The sequence below is a fragment of the Solenopsis invicta genome, chromosome 13 (genome assembly GCF_016802725.1).
Source record: "Solenopsis invicta isolate M01_SB chromosome 13, UNIL_Sinv_3.0, whole genome shotgun sequence".
NCBI lineage: Eukaryota > Metazoa > Arthropoda > Insecta > Hymenoptera > Formicidae > Solenopsis > Solenopsis invicta.
Window position 1 is genome coordinate 9,039,688 of NC_052676.1, and position 15,179 is coordinate 9,054,866.

Consider the following 15,179-nt stretch of genomic DNA (forward strand, 5'->3'; position numbering starts at 1 on the left):
CGTACAGGACTCGTTTAATTAATCCCTATGCACACTTATCTCGATGAGACAAAATGGCGTGATGGGATACTCACGTCTCGCGAAACGGAGGGATCCGGCCGCCACGCGTAATCCTTTGGCAAGGAAAATCGGGGAGAGCACTTCCGAAGCACTAACAATTGACGCACCGATCGATCTCACTGACTCATACAAAACATCTAAAACTACTTGTCGGTCCTCTGCCGAAGTCACTCGATCTCCATCGTTCCCGACGCGTCTGTCGGTCTAATTTCTGGCCATGTCCTTGGAAGAGTGATACATTTGGCGACTTTTTCGAGCGGAATTCGTCAGATTCATCCTCCTTCCATCAAGATCCATCGATTGCCACCCCATGAGACTCGGAGATTCTTTAGCGATCGTCCCTCTCTCGCGAATCCTTCAAACCTCGCTGCATTGTTTTGTAGAAGATTTCTCTTCCTTGTGCGTCTGTACTGCTAAATGAGCTCCCTTGCTTATAATCGCAGGTAAGTATCCTTGGTCTTCGTCGTCACGAAGCAAGTTTACACATCGCAATTCTTTCCGAGAGGGACGATTTCTTAAACGAGAACGATTCATTGACAGACGAGTGAGCTTTCCGAAGGAGTAAGACTTGGCAATTCACTTCGGCATGAAGAAGACATCTTTTAAACGGAATCTCCAGTTTCCCTCGGCGTGAAAAATTCACAACTTTTTAATAGGAAGATGGGGAGGTTTATTTTTTTTTTTTTCTTTTGCCTTGGGAAGAAATAAATTTTGCACGAGCAAGCAAAACTCACTGCTGCTGCTCTTTTGTAATAATATCAATGGTTTCCTGCGTAAAGAATACTTCTTCGGATGAGGATTTTTCACGATTCTCGATTTTCTGAGGCACGCAAGTCGAGTTTTCCAAGCGAGCCATACATGAGCGTATCTCAGTTTAAAGACTCTCCCATTTTTTTGTAAGGATGTGCGATTTTTTTCAGCAAATGCGATATCCAACACTTTATTCGAGGAGGGGATGTCAGTAAAATTAATTCATATTCCTCGACAAACGGAAAAAATTTACATCCTCCTTCCCTGAAGAATACTTCCACTGCACGGTTTTCCCTTTCCAAGCACGGAATCGTCTCTCCCTAATCCATACGGACCCGCACATTATTTTGCTCTCCCTCCTCAATAAGAGCCAATCACAAAGTGTGCCTCATCGAACGCAGGTATCACGCATTTTTTTCGCTATATGTGAAATCCACGCCTTTTTAACCCCTCCACAGCGTTCCACGGTACAAATATTAATTAGGTCGCATACAGTGTTTAGTCCCAGCACGTTTTCCTCCCTAAACACATCCAGCCTTCTCTTCTTGCCCGACACTCCGATAGCAAGTCCGATCCGCAGAATCTATTCGCACTCCTGAACTCAATCACGTTTATCTCTCTTAAGTGAACCGATCCAGTCCGCTTCACCTGCGCAATTTTCCCCGATGAGAGTTCGCCGAATCAACCAGCACACAGGTGCACGCCTCTACACGATTTTTTCGACAACTTCAACCCAGATCAATTACTGCCACCTTCGGCATAGTTTGTCTCAAGTATCTAGGTAGCATTTCTTCGTCATTAACACACTCCTCTGCCCGCATAATACTTGGGGAGAAATCCGCCGAGAGAGGAGAAAACACGATCTATTCTTCATCGACTAATCCGCGCTTTTCCTCTTCCCGCATGACATTCCCCGATTGCCGAGATCTATTCGCACACTCTGTCCGTCCACCTTCTAAAACTCGAACACGTTTCGCTTTCCCTACACGTATAGATTTACATCCCTATAGGTTTCTATTCCCGCACAAAATGCCGCGACCGATCGACATCGGGAATCCACAATCTCTGTTGCTTCAACGAATAAATCCACGCCTCTCCAACGAGCTCCGACAACAGTAAGTCACTTGACGCACCACTTTTCCTCACCCTCGAGGTCCGAACCCACGCCTTTCCTGCCCGCATAAATTTCCTTCACTAAACAGTCGTATTAGCACCGCATACAGAATCGCATCCTAGCAGGGTAAGAAGCACACTTTTCAGTCCCGTCACATGAAAGCACGAAACCTCCGGGCGACGAGCGGAGGAGGAATTCGAGCGGAAGCGACGCGGTAACCCAGTTTCCAGCGGGAGAACCGCTCCTCCCGGCATGCAGCGCATAAAAATGGCTCCAGTCCCGCGGCGTCGGGGACGTCACGACGTCCCGGAACGTCCCAGGACCTTCCCGACGATGCACTGGGTCGGTAGGGCGATCCAGCTGATCTCCGTGCCAGCGACGTCGCGACACCGATTCCTCCCCGAAAATCACTCGTTCTTCTCTGCTCGCGGAGAAACTCCCAATAGAGAAGTAGAGAGGAAGAAGGAGGATGAGGAAGAGCGAGAAGAAAAGAGAGAGATCACTCCGAAGGAGGATGTCACGGGCGTCCCGACGCTTCCGCGAGGAACACGGAATAACCTCCGCGCACCCAAAATGGTGGACGGCACTCCCGAGGGCCGACTTGCGTCTCGCTCCGCCGAGGCTCGGTCTCGCTCGGTTCCGGTCCGGCGAGCGGTACACTTCCGGTAAAGCCCCTTGACCCCCCGCGCGAACTCTTCCGGGAATACGCGCCCTCAGTAACGGAACCGTTCGGCCCTCCGTCCGTTCTAGACGGCAGACGCAGCCTTCCGAAATGGACTTTCCGCACCGCTTCCGCCCCCGCGCGATACCACTTCGACACGCGCGACGCTCGCTCACGCACGGCACACGCGCTCACGATTTCACGGCGACGCTCAGCGTCGGCAGCGTCGTTCTTCCTGGCCGCCGTCGATCGCCCTCAGCGCCGTGGATGGACCCGTGGGGCTCGACAGCGTCGGCAGGATCCTCGCCGAGAGCATTCCAGGGAGGGTGGACCGCACACACCGCGCCATCTGGCAATCTCGTGGCGAATGCAACCCCTCGTCATGGCCGCCAGACCAACCCCGAGTCAATAATAGGGCCAGAGGGTACGGATCTCGAGGCCGCGACGCCCACGCGATACCACGGACAACAACGTCATCCTCCGGAAGACCCGCAGCACGAATATCACGACTCGCACCCCCTTCAAAGACGCTGAACACGCCGCGTGGCCTTCCTCGCCTTGTTCCTCCTTCTCTTTCCCACCCTCTGCGTCCCTGTTTCTTTTACCCCTTTTTTTCGCACGCGATCACAACGCGGGCTAGCCTCTCCGAGGTGTTCGGGCGGCTGCGCGATTCGCACTGAGTGCACCACCGCATGGAAACCGAGATGGTGCAAGCGCCGATCAGGAGTGTGACTAGAGAAATTACCTTGTCGAGTTGCAAAAGTGCTTCGCTATTTCTTCTATTATTTCTTAAATTTAACCGTCATTAAAAATTCTTTTTGCCACTGTGCTGTAAAGAAAGGATTTCAAAAAATCAAGTTCAAACGTATTATTTCTTTTCTACTTTCAATGCATAAACAATGTATATATATGTAGTAAATTCTCTTTATTTAACAATTCCGTATATAAAAATTATGTACAATGAAGTTTTTGTAAAAACATACTTTTAATTTATAATTTATCAAATTTTTAAAGTTTATTCTTATTATTATGTAAATTATGAAAATATAGATAAAATATAAGATAATAATTATAAGGAAATAACATTTTTTTTTTAATTATTTGTAATTGTAATTTTACTTATTTAATTAATTTTACCAGTACAGGCATAGTACAGTTTTCTTAAATTAATGTCATGTTTTTAATTTTGTGTCTTTTTGCATAAATAAAAATTAATTTGTAATAAAAATGAGTTTATGTATCAAAATTATTTCGCAAAATAATTTTTATAAAGGAAACAAGTTTATTGAAATTGTTTTATGTTTCATTTAGCACAATATAAGGATCTTTTACATCTATGTTATACAAATGCATGGAATATATCGGATTCTTCTGAAAGTAAGAAAATTCTTTTAGAAAATTTCTTTTAAAGTAAAACTTTTCAGATTTAAATAAATCAATTTGTGTAAAATTTGACAATCCAAACAAAACTATAGGTTTATAATTTATAATTCTGCTAATTAGAAAATCATCATCAGCAATTTAAAAAAAAAAATGAAAGCTATTTTCGTAACATAGCATTCGAGGCAACGATTTCGCCGCTAAATACACCCCTATCGGAGACTTACGAGAATCGCCGGAAATACGCGATGTCCGCAGCGAAACGATGCTTTCGTGGAGGCGTCGCACTGTTTTGGGGATTTCTCGGGTTAATGATGGTAAGGGGAAGTAGGAAGGCGCAGGACAGAACAGCAGGGAGTTGCGAAGGAGGGTTGGTGAACGAAAACGCGCGAGAGGGTTGTTTTGTCGCTGGGATTGGATATGAATAATCAGAGAGCATATTTGGGTGAAAAGATAGTTTTGGAGAAGTTACACTTTTAGAAAAAATGAAGTCCGGTTAAATGCGTAAGACATTTCAGATTTTAAAAACTTGGTGTACTCATCTAAAAAGTCGTACATTTTTTAAAATAAGCTGAATGTATGCTGACTTATTTAAAAATATAAAATAGTTTGTCATGTCATTATATAATATTGCGCAAGATGGAAATAAAAATAACATAAAACATTCAAGTGGATGTATATTCGTGTGATAATAATTTGAGCTTGGGTTTATAAAAACTGAGGAAATATATGTAAATAATGTTAAAATGCATCTTGAAGAAGTTTCAAAATGATTGAAAGTAGAAATATCAACAAATATCAGTTATTGTATTGAAATATCAGTACCAATACAATAACGAAAATAAGTGACACGCTATACTAAACAAACGATTCTATAAGCAATTACTACAATTCATCATCTAATAACGGAGATAATACGAATGACCATAATACATATGTATAATATCACCTTTTTTACTAAAATTGAATATGCGATTAAATATATATAAAAAATAGTAGAGTAGAGTATCAGAGAACATGAATAAATTTTAAAGTTAACGTAAAAGAAATTTTGCATAATGTGCTAAAAATTAAACATATTGAAAAAATAACAATTATAGCTTTAAATAAATATACATTTAGTATATAAATAATCGATCTACAACTTACGTCAGAATATTCGTCGAAAATTTGTATTTAGAATCAGAATCGATACATATATGAAATAAACAAGATATATATGTTAAAAAACATATATGTCAATATGCACGCTGCGCATAAAATTATAAATAAAATTTTATTTTAAAATTTAAAATGCGCGTTATATAGAATCTAAAATTCAAAAGTAGATTTCATAAACAAACACAACAACACTATGAGAGAAGAAGAAAAATAAGAATCACTTATCTGTTGTTTCATCTAATTTAACATTGAGGTTTGTGTTTGTGAGAAGGATGGCAATGCAAAAAATTATTGTAACTTTAAAAACTGATTCTGAACTGATGAAAATTAATAACATTAAAGGTCGAATTTTTACGAATCTTTACAAAATTAAAAATCTTTTTACACATTTAAAATACACATAAGAATAAATAGTAAAACATTTAACTTGAATTAAAAAATAAAAAGTTGATATCTTTTAATTCTACACCCTTTAATTATCTTAAATCAATTATCTTTTAAATTTTTAACACCTTTTAAATAATGATTTACAACAATTTTCTTTTTTTTAATTTTCGCACGATGGTTGAAAACATAACACATATTCGCGTCTACATTCTGTGAATGATATATTAAAGAATTGTCAAACTACTGTCACATGTTCGGTGTCTTATAAGGACTTTACATTGTAAATGGCACGCAAATCTGCTTAATCGTATTCAATTAAATTAAAAAGATCCGATTTGGAACACGGTCCGATTTACCCCACTTTCCCCTAATGTACCAATTTTTTTTATTTTTAAGCTCAAGTATTCCCTCATTCATTCTTGTTTATGCTTTAAACATGCAAAAGGTTTTCAATTCTGTAAAACTATTTCGAAAAAAATTTGAACCTGTAATGTAAGTAATTCTATCACTTCAGCATCTTATTAATAATTTAATCATTTTTTCTATTTTTTCTTGTTTAATTTTATGTATTCTATTTTTTTCTTTTAAATTATTCATATTAACGTAATATAATAAACATATACATATATATATATATATATATATATATATATTTATTTATTTATTTATTTATTTATTTATTTATTTATTTATTACATAATACATAAAATTAAACAAGAAAGGATAAACAAAAAATAATATATATATTCTATTTTTATACTTTGCTTGTTTCATTATGTTTTAAAATACAAAAGATTGGCAATTATTTTGTTTAGGGGACACCGCGCCGATAACCTTCACTTTGACATATGTTATATCAGTAAGAGTACTTCAATCAACTTTTTCTTACAAATTAATCGGCGGTCTCGTATAATTTTTGAAATATACTTACATAAATCTCATTTTTGATATTTCATTATTTTCGTTAAATGACACCTTGTATGATGGATATGATGGATAGTGTACTATTCTATACGAGTTTATAACTTTCTACGCGTAACGAGATCCATCCCACCCCCATTGCTTACAAAGCAAAATGAAGTCTGAGTTTTCGATTTTTCACGCGAAATGAGGTCCTCCCCCCTTTCCATCTTCTGTTAACGAGACGAACTAGATCTGTAACTGCTCTGTTCAAAAATATAAACGGTCTTAAAACTGGTAAGATAAAATAAAAAATGCATATGTATTCACTATCCATCATATATATACATATAATAAAAATAATTAAATTTGTGTTTTATAATGAAAATAATTAAATTTTATGACATCACAATTAAATGAAAAAATGAAATTTAGGAGAGAGGGAGATAAAATGACGAAGTGGGTAAGATAAAAAATTGTTAATTTTTTTCAAGTTAATAACAAATAACGAACCAATGCTTAATTCATTAGAGACTTTAGATGGTAACATAATCTGTGGTAGTTTGATTTTAATCTGTCTATAAAAATAGATAATATACATAATAAGAAATGTATTTTGAAAGCATCTATCCGTAACTTTTTAATGTTTGTTCATGAGGAATAACATAATAATAATAAATATTTTTATTTTCTTTATAAAATCACGTCATTGTATAACTAAAAATATATACAATAATGTATTTTTTTTTCAATTTTTGCATTGCAATATTTTATATTTTATAAACAAATAAATACGACGACTGTAGGCAAGATAACGAAAATTATGCATTAGTCAAGGTAATGCATTTGTGCATTAGTTTTTACGGTTTTAACAGTATTCTGATTATATATAACGCAATTTTTATCATAATATGTATCGTAATGTATATCACAATTTTAATAATTTTATTTTTGCAAATTACATAAATATTTTTTGTTTTATTTACGTTTTTCTTTAACTACGTTGTAATATTAAAATAATAAGATTATTATATTATAATCTTTTTTATTCATAACAGTACATTTTCAACTTTATTTGATTGTTTTTCATGTTACTCGCTATTAAAAGTCATCTTATCCGCAAGATGACGGAACTGATATGTTGTAAATAATTTAAATTAAAAAAAATTCTAATTTATTTAACAACTTTTAATGTTTACTGATGATAAAGAAGGTTTTAATAAATCTAAAAATATAGATTATTATTTTTACATGACCACAGAAATTAGCAAAAATTAACAAACCTTAAGATTATCATCTTACCCTCCTCTTCCCTATATCTTGAAAACTATACGAAATCACCGATTGATTTATAAGAAAAAGTTGATTGGTACTCTCACCTCTATAGCATATGGCAAGATCAAAATCATTGGCACAGTATCTCTTAACCCTTACATGCTTAATTTTTTTCTAGAAATAATTAGCATCTAATTCATGTCTTACTAGTCTTTTTAGGGTCACTGATTATAAGCCTGCAATAAAAATTTTAAAATTAAAAATGGCGGATCAATATAACGGATCAAAATATTTTTCTCAAATTCAATAAAATTTAGTATTTTTATCTGCCGTATTAAATTTTAAAAATTTGATTCCAAATTCATAATCAATGACCTTAAAAATCCTTAGAGTACGAATTTATTTAAATCCAAGATAATTTTACATTTTGGTCCGCCATATTGGAGCCACTATTTTGTAAGTAAATAACGAATTTTTTTTATAAATAGTCTATACATTAATTTTTAAAATGAGCCCAGAAGAAACTCGCTATCTTAATTTTTGTAGAAGATATATACATTTTTCATTTTTACTCTATTTTACGAATTTTTGATGCAATATGTAGATCAAGAGCAGAAATTTCTAAGAACATGAAGTTTTATTCTTTATCTTTAAAATAAATCCAGAAAAAAATTATTATCTTTATTTTTGTGAAAGATATGAATTTTTGAAGGTTTAGCACATAAATTTGCCACCCAGGCAAAAAAAGGTTAAATTAAATAATTAGCGATTTTTCCGCGGCCATCTGCACCGTACGTTACAATATATGTATATATAATTACTACACACACATATACGTTTATTATTACATATAAAACAATAAATTATTTGCATTTTCATAATAACTCCACCATCGCTTGATACTTTCTAAACCTTCCTCTCCTCTATTGTTTCATTATTGCTTCTTTGTAACGCTTAAATAACATTCACTTGCGAAAATACGATTAATTACGATCGCGCAGCACTTTGTACGACACTTTTGCCATTAATTGTGCTGTGCGTTTTCTGACGACATAAGAATACAATGAGAAAAAGCAAAACAAGGAAGAAGATGATGGAATACCATTTCATTTATTTTTTCTAAATAACTCAGTAAATATTATCGGGACAGAATTTTTGTCAACACCAGTTTAATAGAGTTCTACCAATCATCCTGTAAATAGAAGTTTATTGGATATATAGAACAAACGTCATTTACTGAAGAGAAGGAAAAAAGGATGTGTTTATGAGATAGCAGAGGAGATCATTATTAACATCTAATATCATAAAAAGCACTTTTAATTATAAAACATCACGAAATTAATGATCCTTTGTAGATCTTACACACTAATATATTATTAATAATTTTTATGATAAGTAAATGAATTTTATGTGCCATCAACTTTAACTTAACTTAGGGGTCGATTCTGTAACCTTAACGATGTCGTTATGGTATCGTTGCGCAGATTTTTTGTATCACGTAATAGCTGCGCAATGATACCATAACAACATTGTTAAGGTTACAGAATCGACCTCTTAGTTAAAAAAATTTATTAATTTACCCAACCCTGCGTAAAACGCAAGGGTTGACTCCACGAGGGCAAATAAGGAACAAAAAATGACGAGGAAAAGTAAATAACAATTATCTATAATTATTATTAAATTAGGATAATTGTGAATTTAACACATTTGTGTTAGTATTACTAACACTGTAACACTATAACAATAATAATTGTAAAAATAGACTTCTTAACCATAATTATTTTAACATTTAATTATAGTCACAAATATTTTTTTTTAATACAGAATATATAAAGTTATGAACAGAGTTTATTCACAAAGTATAGATGACCGCCTAAATAAATACAAATATAAACGTTTAAATACACGAATTTAAACAAAAATAAATGAGCACTGAATGCAATGTCCAGAAATGTAGTCGTTACTATGCAGACTGCTCGTGCAATGAAATTCGATCGAATAAATCTCACAAAATATACGTTCAAAGAAATCACAGATATATTTATATTTCGTGACCGACAAATATTAAAAAATCAGTTATTTACGATTGTACATACATACGATTGTACATGCTAATTAAAAGCGTCGCGACGTCATTCATTTCAGAATCGATCAACCTTGCGGTCACGATGTTTTATTAATGATCGTTAAATTTGATAACAGCTTTGGCAACTTTATTTCGTCGCACGATATAAGTCGAGTTACTAGTTAAAATATGACTAGTCGTCTAAAAATTATAATTAATATGAAAGATTAAAGCGTTGCAAATATCGCGAATAACACAATTGAGTAGAAAAGCACTCGAAATAGTCAGGCCTCGTTGTCAGTGCTTAATATTTTTTGTGAATTTATACTTGAACCATATAATAAACATAAATCGTGTTGTAATGTGATTAGGACATTCATATTTTAATATATATACAATTAATTAACAAATAAAACTATGATGAATAAATATGTATATGATTCAGTTATAGTGTGTGTATGTACATATATGTATACGTCTTAACATCAGTAGTTTAGCTTTTCAAGATACGTTTAGGTTTCGTTTAATTAAATACATTTTACTTGAGTTAGAATAGAAAAAGCCTTGAATAATGAGAACATAAAGAAATATATATATATTCTCTTTTAAACTAGTACAATTTATAAATTTCATATATTTTTGGAAAATACATATATATTTTTGGATTATATTTTTTTTAAAAGTTTCAATATGTCACTTAGATTTTGCTATAAATTTTTATTCGAGGAGCACATACATTTGGCATCTCTTTTATCATTTTTGAAAAAAGTTATTTTATTTATATATCATGAATTTTGTAGCGTCAATTAGCTTATAAAAAAGTGCATAGTTTTTAAGATATAAGATTCGATTGAAACTTAGCATGATTAAATAAAAGGAATATAAGTAGATAGAACATATATAATGGATAAAGATCCTTGTGTGAAAATTCAAACAGTCTCTATAAAGAAAAAAATAAAGAAGTCACTATTTCTAATTACAGCTGACATTGTAGTACAAGACGTTTAGGAGAGAGCTATGTCGCTTGTTCTCACCACTCTCCCTTTTTTTCTACAGCTATATCGACGATATATTATTAGCTGCTCCATCTAGCTAAGGAAAGATTTACGTTTTAATTAGATACAGTGCTGATATTTTCTTTTAAGATAGTCTTTTTATTAATTTGTAAGTAACAGACTATAATAAGTACTAGATTTATTATTACGAGAACAACAAAAAATGATCTGTGGACGCGGATCACTTGCTTAGATGATATATTTAAAATTATACGTAGTATAGATTGTTATAACTAAACATCAAATGTCAACGAAAAAATATCCTTTTGCAAAAAAATAGGATGTACACAAAAGATGAACAATATTTTTTTTTCTATTATCTATTACTGTAAAAAAATATTCATTAAACATGTAACTAGTAACATTATAGATATTAGTATTTAACAGAAAAATATCAGCATAGTATTCTTATAATTTATTATTAGTCTCTTTGCTTTGCATAAATTTGTTTTCTTTTCAATAACTTCTTTTGCTGCTAGTTTGTATACTTCTATACTCTTCATTCCCCTATCCATCTTTCTTATATAATTTCTCATTTTAGAAACAAAAATAAAATTACATTACATATTGTCTAATTTAAATACCACGTTACTAATAAAATAATTTTCACAAAATAAAATTAAAAACTAAAAACAAATTAATATTAAAGTTATATGAAACAAATTGAAGAAAAAAGTGACGGTAAATTTTGGCAAAAATCAAAACTGTTAATTTTAACGTTTTTAAGAGATTTCTGAAAAATGTTGGTGCTATATTGGATTTTACTTACGAGATAATAACTGCACCGCATCCATCTGTCGGCGGACACGCGTATTTACTTGAGAGCGAGCACTTTTGATTGTACACTGGATAACTTCAATATTTACACTACGTGAAGATTTACCCTGAAAAATTCTTAACAGAAAAAATTCTATAAAATTATAAACAAATTTAAGAAATTTTATAAAAATCTAAATAAAAATACTAAAATTATTAAAACACTTCTAAATTTTTATGGATGTTTACATTTTTATAATATAGTTTCTGCAACTTCTATCAATGTCTTGGTAAAACTATGTCAAACTACAATAAACTATAATAATTGATACATTTCTAAGTAGTTTACCCTTTCTAAAAAGTTTCTATTAATAAACTAAGTACAAAGCTCTACCAAAAATATAAACTGTTGTAGAAATTTTTTTGTAGAAATATGTATTTAATTATTAAAATTAATAAAAGCATCGCAATCTCGTTTTCCTTTTATTTTTGTAACGTTTCTTAAATTTGTAGAATTTTATAGAACTCTTTCCTCCAAAAAATAAAAAAAATATAAAGATTAAAAAAGTAATTTGTACGCAATTATTCTTGTCTTCATTCATATTAGTTTTAAGTTATAATTTCAGTTTTTTTATTGTTAATATTAACGAAATCTTAATGAGTTAAATCGATTTGCTGACGTAGTAAACCCAATCGTGCTTTATAACCTAATAATTATTATGGCGAGTGTAAAAGGCTTACAATTAGTGATTATTTCATAATGTATAAGTGTAAAAAAATATTAAAAAAGATGGAGCAAAATAAAAGTGCTTAGTTCTTATATTCTTTGTTCAGTTTGATATAATACAACCTATCTGTTTGAGACATACGTATACGTCTTACATATTAAATAATAAATATATGTATACATTTCTATACAAAACCAAAATTTTTCAGCGATATCTGAGAAATATATCAACTAAAAAAATAAAACATTTTATAAAGATTGCAAAATAAGTCTGCAACATTTCTGAGATGTCTCTAGGATAACGATACGTTCACGGCGATTCTTTTACTTAAAATTTAAAAATTTACTGCATTTTATAAATTTTAGAAATATTTTTATTGCAACATTTTTCATTACAAGATTTTAGAAACATTTCCGTTGCAAAACTTTATATGACATTTTGCAGAATCCTTTCAAAAGTGTTATATATGAAATGAGACAGGTTGAAACCTTTCTAAAAACTTTCTGCAATATCGGTGCTGTATGGTATGACGAAATTATTCCAGAAAAAAAGCTTAAGTAGCATCTTCCCTAATTCACTTTACATATATTACCTTTATATTAAAATATGTATACGTACAATACAAGTATACAAAAATATATCATATTATATTTATATAATATTATAAATAACATTCTAATGAAAAAAGTTTTACATTCAATACAGATTAATAAGTAAACCCGTAACTTTAAGACTAAATTAATGAGCAAACATAAGATCAAAATTTGATAAACTATTTGATTTATTCAATTGTGTAATAACATAACGGAACATTTTGGCTTAACGTGGCCCTATTATATAATATTGTGCATGGAATGTACGTAACACAATTTTCGCAGAAACAAGATTCATTAAATATGATTAATGGTTTTAACATAATTAATCGTTTTACGCTTGTCGCATAGTTTTCCAAAGTGTTCTGAGGAATGTTAATTCTGATTTATTTATTACGGGTGGCCCGCATTGACATCGGTTGGTGATTTGTCGTTAACTCACGAAAACCTGCCATGTTTCTAAATCGCATAATTGAGGCCATGACTAATCTTGGCGTCCCATTTAGCATTTAAGATCTCGAATCACATGAAAAAGAAGTTGTTTGGTCATCTCAGGTTGTCCTGATCCTTTTCACGATTTAGACACACATTGTAAACAATATGGACTCAATTTTACCTTATCCCTAAGTTTAGCATGGCTTCAGTTACGCGCTAGATGATATGTGTTATGCATAATATATTGTATAATAGACAGTCGATAAAAGTCAGGCCGAAACGTTCCATCACTTTATTAACAATTGAACAAACGCAAACGGTTTATCAAATCTTGATCTTATATTTCATCGTTAATTTTGTATTAACATTAATTATTATTTCGTAAACACTTTGCTATTATTATTTCAAAATATAGATTGATTGTCTAGAGTAAACTTAAGAAAGTATAATTATACAATGTTAACATAAATAAACATACTAAATTATCTTTTTGAATGGAGAAATATATTACAAATAAAGTTTATAAACAAAATTGTTTATGTACAAAATGTTTGAAATTTTTTAAGATTAATATAAGCAATTTACTTTAACAGATATTTTTGTAGTGTTGTGCTAAATTTGCATGAAATAAGAAATGAGATAATAAAATTGCATTTCCTTTTAATAATAGATTTTTCATCCAATCTGAAATCACCTTTATCCTTCAGATAGATAATCATTTATTGATATTTTATGATATTTTTAGTACAATTCTATTTCTATAACTAATTTCATTACAGAATGCAGAAATGTGTAAACTAAAAAATAAAATTAATATTAAATTACAATAAAATTATAAATCAATTAAAATTCTATCAAATTCCTTCTAGTTAAATTTCTATTTATAAAAAGTTTATTTTTTCAAGATATTTTGTTGTTGAAAAGTTTTCAAGAGTAGTCCTGTCCTAAGTCCTTAATGTCTTGTTATCCACTACTATATTTGCCTAGTTTTTGTCCTCTCGACAGTGATAACGGAAACTCTCATTCTTGTCTGATCGGGTGCCATCTCATCCAGAATTAATCGTAAACTTAAGGATAATAAGTAGACTCTCGATTGTAGTCTACGAGACAGTTGTGTGTAGTCGTTGTGTGTTGAGTGTCACGTAGGCCATTACGAGCGAGAGTCTACTTATCAGCCTTAAGTTTACGATTAATTCTGGATGAGAGGGCACCCGGTCAGACAAGAATGAGAGTTTCTTAGGCATATATAATAGTGGATAGCAAGACATTAGGGACCTAAGACAGCGTACCGTTACTAGATCGATGCACTGAGGATGACTTAACAGAAGTCGAAACGTTTGCGTTTTGCGTTTGACGTAATGAGAATCGTACAAACATTATAATTATTATGATAAATTTCGCACGTGGACCCAACTTAGTAATTTTATTGTGCTCTATTTATTCGCTCGTTGATTTTGAATCTTAATAAGCCTCTATTTCGTTGTTATAATTTATTTCATTTTTGGTCACTAAATAGTACTCGTGCGCTAAGTAAAAATTATTTAAACTAAAATATCAGTGAACTCGGATAGCAGACTGACATTATTTGCCATTATTTTAGCGTCAAAATAATGTCTTTAATGACATTTTAACATCAAAGTAACAGCAAATAACGTCAGCTTGCTATCTGGGAAATATAATTTAGGCAATCGGTATACATTCAGCAATCCTCTTTAAATGCCTTGATACACTTGCTAAGAAATCTTTGAATTGACAGAAAACTTTGCATTGAATAGATATTTTAAATTACTTTACAGATAGAAAGTGTTATTAAAAAAATATAACAAAATTTCTTATTAGATCACATGAAATTTAGATTC

At 32.0% G+C, this 15,179-nt stretch overlaps 2 protein-coding genes across 6 annotated transcripts in view; one reads left to right on the forward strand and one right to left on the reverse strand.

The window, feature by feature from the left end:
- The window catches only part of LOC105194126 (inactive rhomboid protein 1), a 178,526-nt gene extending 175,317 nt beyond the window's left edge, over nt 1-3,209 (reverse strand). For 3 of the 5 annotated variants that reach the window (XM_026138136.2, XM_026138135.2, XM_039456859.1), the window contains exon 1: nt 75-2,741. The gene's annotated coding sequence lies outside the window, so the exon portion shown is untranslated. Of the gene's footprint in view, nt 1-74; nt 2,742-3,190 lie in introns of those variants that run through there. The other 2 variants (XM_039456858.1, XM_026138132.2) reach the window with 2 other exon arrangements.
- Nucleotides 1-15,179, forward strand: part of LOC105194127 (facilitated trehalose transporter Tret1) — a 42,885-nt gene that overhangs the window by 10,840 nt on the left and 16,866 nt on the right. The gene's annotated exons all lie outside the window — the stretch shown is intronic.